This window comes from Echinops telfairi, unplaced genomic scaffold, assembly GCF_000313985.2.
Source record: "Echinops telfairi isolate 266 unplaced genomic scaffold, ASM31398v2 ScPeMD7_7468;HRSCAF=8506_2, whole genome shotgun sequence".
In the NCBI taxonomy this organism is placed as follows: domain Eukaryota; kingdom Metazoa; phylum Chordata; class Mammalia; order Afrosoricida; family Tenrecidae; genus Echinops; species Echinops telfairi.
In genome coordinates, this window is record NW_022111371.1 from 3,722,230 (window position 1) to 3,726,773 (window position 4,544).

A 4,544-nucleotide genomic window follows, 5' to 3' on the forward strand; every position below is an offset into this window, starting at 1 on the left:
GTTAGCTAGATAGTACTAGTTAGATGGTATTTCAACCAACTGTTCCTTGTGAGAAAAACGAGGCTTTCTACTCCTGTAAACAGTTACAGTCTCATAAACCCACAAGAACAGTTCTACCCTATCTTATAGGGTCATCATGAGCCATAATTTAGTTCATAGCAGTGAGTTTTCCCACATAAGTAGTCAATTTGATCCTGTGTTTGCCATCCAGGGAGGTCCACATGAACAGTTACCAATTATGTTGTTGGAAAAATGTGTTTGCAATGAAAAATCATTGGTTGGTCTTCCATAATTCTATCATGCAACAGTTACTTTTATTCCTATCAAAAAGCCTTATTTTCCAACTACTGATTCTTTCTCTTTGTTTTCAACTTTTACACTCCAGTCACCAGTAATTATCAATACATATTGATTCCATATTTGGTACATTTCAGACCGAAGAATTTGATAGAATTCATCAGTTTCTTCAGCATGGGCTTAAGTGGTCAGTGAACTTTTTTTTTAACAAGAACCATTTTATTTTATTTAAATCATTTTATTGGGGGCTCATACAACTCTCATCACAATCCATCCATCCATCCATTGTGTAAAGCACATTTGTACATTCGTTGCCCTCATCGTTCTCAAAACATTTGCTTTCTGCTTGGGCTCTTGGAATCAGCTCCTCATTTTTCATTTGTTTCCCTCCCCACCCCCCAGCTCCCCCTCCCTCATGAATCCTTGATAAATTATTATTATTTTATTATATCTTACACTGCCTGACGTAATAACAGTTATATTAACTGGATTTCCTTGTAAACATGTAAATATTATCACCGCCAGGATTTGTCTTTATGATAGAGCTACACGTGTTCTTTATTGTGATGCCAATACGAGGCCAATCTTCTTCAAGTTGTCTCTCCTGGCATAGAAAACCAAATGATTGTCTAATTTTGAGTTCTATCTAACTTGGGGATTCATCCTCTGACAATATATCAGAGAATGGCTCACTGCTTTTCTGATGGTTTTTAATGAGTGATCCCTCAGGTAAAGGTCACCTATTCTTTCTTCCTATCTCTTCTTCATCTAGACCCAAACCAAACTCATTGCCATCGAATCCATTTTGACTCATGGTGATCTTATAGGACAGGGTAGAACTCCCCCTGTGGGTTTCCAAGATTGTAACTCTCACAGGAGTAGAAAACTCAGTCTTTATCCTAAGATGTGCCGAGTAGTTTCAAACTGAAGACCTAGATGACTGATGCCCAACTCCTACCAATTATGCCATCAGGGTTCACTTCTTAGTCTAGAAGCGCCATTAAAATATGTTCCTAAGTGTTATCCCAGGAACACTCAATTATTGATGGCCTAGCCTCTACCATCAAAACACACAAGGCACCACAGTATGACAAACTGATAGATGAGTGTAGAATAATTGCCTTGTAACATTGAACACCATTTCACATGTTTGCTTACATCAATGTGCATTTAAACCTTCTACTTATTTTTTATTGGGTTGTTTGTGCTCTTATCGTTAAGTTCTGAGAATTTCTTGTATATTCGGAATACATGTCCTTCATCAGATCAATGATTTGAAAAGAAAAAAAACCATACCATTTTTATTCCCTTTTTTCCAAAGAGGGATATTTTTAATTTTTATGATGCTCAATGTATTAACGTGAATTTTGTGAATCATGATAAACTAACCCAAAGTTACAAACATTCTCTTCTGAATTTAATTCTAGAAGTTTTGTTGTTTTATAGTTTATACATAGTCTATGATCTAAGTTATTGAGTTATTTTCTTATAAGGTGTGAAGTATGTGTCAAAGCTCTCCCCCCCACCTTTGTGAAATATTTTTTCTTCCTTTAATGAATTGCTTTTGCATCTTTTTCAAATATCAATTCCCCATGTGTCTGTGGGCCTATTTATGAATTCTCTATTCTTTTCCATTGATCTATTTGATTATTGTTACACCAATCTGAATTGGTCTTATTTACTGTGGTTTTATAATTAGTCTTGAAAGCAGTTGTACATATTTGTCCTCAAAATTTATTCTTTCTCAAGGTCACTTTGCTGAGGATAGCCCTTTTATTTTCATAAGCAACTTAAAATGAGTCTGTCAACTTTAATAAAAAATATAAAAGCCTGCTGAGATTTTGATTGGTATTGAGTTTAATTTATATATTAATTTTTGGATAAGTAATTTTAATGATATTTTGTGACCTATAAACATGGTATATCTCTGAAAATCTAAAACTAACATACTGCCATCTAATCAGTCTTGACTCACAACAACCCTAGATTTCCAAGACTCTAAGTCTTTAGAGGAGCAAAAAATTTCTCTTTTTCCATCAGGGTAGCTGACAAGTTTGTACCACTAGCCTTGTAGTTGACAGCGGATGCCCAACCCACAGCCTCACAAAGGATCCCTTATATTAATCAATTATTCTCAGAAATGTTTTGTAGTTTTTTATATTTTCAGTTACCATAATAGGTCCTAAATATATTTTGTTAAATATACTCTTAAGTATTTAATATTGTTGCTGAGTGAAAAAAAATTACCAACTTCTGTAGCCAGAAGTTGATCAGACCAGCAATGAAGATGTATTGATAATTAGTAGTGATTGGTATACAAATGGTGGAAACAAGGGAGAATCAGCAGAGAAATTCATGTTGGTGATATAAATTATGTGATAGATGGCATGAGAGGATTTTGCAATACTGAGACATATTCATCGGAAATGCTTTGTTTCCATGACAAATGGTAGCTGGGTGTGGATCTTTTCAGCTGGGATAAGCAGGAATCAAATAAATCGTGTCTGTGTAAAGAGTCAATGGAGAAACTCAATTTCCTTCATCAGAAAAATGTCAATGGCCTCCTATGAAACGGATCATAATTGCTCATTTTCAAGTTAAACTTGAAGCTTGAGAAACTGGAAAACAAGCCAAAGTATGACCCTGAATATATCCCACCTGAATGGACATATTGAACACTAATGACTGAAGACAGTTAGGCTGAGAAATGATAAAACTGATATCATACATCAAGAAAGCAAAAGCCATACTTACCTGGGAGAGGAAATGTCATGTGCACAAAGGTGGTTTTCCCAGAGCGAGGCTCATCCACTGCACTTGGGACGTGCTGACCCCTTAAACTTCCCCAAATAGGGAAACTCGATTGCATAATTTGTGATAGTGGGGGACTGCATTCGTGCTCTTTGCTGGTAAGAAGAAACAAAAGAAAATAAAAAGACGATTAAAAACATAAGAAAGTAATAAAATCGCAAAATTAAAATCAGAATATACTCCAAAACATGCTTTTTAATATTATGTATCTAAAAAGAATAGAAGAAATAAAGTAAGAGAACTGAACAGAAAATTTCAAAAGCAACTTGAGAAGACAATGTATCATAATGAAATCTACAAATACCTGGAGTTAGACGACCAAAAGAAAAGAGCATACTTGACATGTCTTACAGAGAGAAGTGGAAGAAAAAAAACAGTCTCAATGACAATATTGATGGAATTTCTGGGCAAAATGTTGAATGATAAAGGAAGCGTCAAAAGAAGATAAAAGGAATGAATACACAGAGTAACTACATCAGTGAGACACCACGTGGGACCTCCACTGGGTGAACTGAACTCAACCTCAGACACACTTGGAAGCTGAGGATTTAAGTCAGAAAATACACGGTGTCTGAGGAAGCAGAAGACAGCTGTCCCTAGCGTGGTGTTCTCTTGGTTGGTGGACAAACAAGGCCCTGCCACATCATCGCCCTATGTATTAAGATGTATATTATTCCGGCAATCCTGTGATGAACACTCTGTTTTATTTCATTTATAATTGTTCATATTAGGGTGTATCTCAGAGATGATATGCCATTAGGGGTCACCCTCTTGGGGTTGTGTTGTTTTCCTGGCATTAATGACCCTATAGGGACAGTAAATAGAACTAGGGTTTGGGAAGTAGGGGGAGTACAGGGTGAGTGGAGGAGATAAAATGGAAATGATACTAAGGAGTTCCGGAAGGAAAAGTATGTTTGGAGACTGATTATGGAAGCAATAGCACAATTCTGCTTGGCGTGATTGGACTATGGAATAATATATGTATTAAATCCCAATGAATAATAATTTGAAAAACTGAACATTTTGACCAGTGTTCCAGGAGGTGGTAAATGGAGCCTGATGGCAAATGCACTGGTGGTGTTAAAGGCATAAGTCCCAGCTGCACTGAAGGTGCTGGTAAAGTGGGGATTTACAGCAGACCATCGGTTTTACATTCCATGATTCCTACAAATTTTGCAATCCCCTCAGTGGACCATCATGTATCCCCCTTTTTCCCTGCGCTTCCTGTTTCTATTCCTCCTTCTTCCCATACTCTCTGAAATTTGTCCTTGGATACATGCTGCCCTTTAATTTGAAATGGATGATTAGTGTACAAGAGGGCAGGTTCAGTTCCAAACTGAAGGATAGTTAAGGGTCATAGACTTGGGGATTTCATAAGTCTTTATCCTACCAGTAAAACTGGTCTCTTTGGCCTGGTAGGGATCGATTAAGGGCAA

General features: G+C 36.6%; 1 non-coding gene across 1 annotated transcript; it reads left to right on the forward strand.

Moving 5' to 3' along the window:
* Positions 1-3,043: 3,043 nt before the first annotated feature.
* On the forward strand, positions 3,044-3,206 carry LOC115873483. Its single transcript, XR_004048463.1, has one exon. It is a non-coding gene; the product is annotated as a U1 spliceosomal RNA (small nuclear RNA).
* Positions 3,207-4,544: the final 1,338 nt, after the last annotated feature.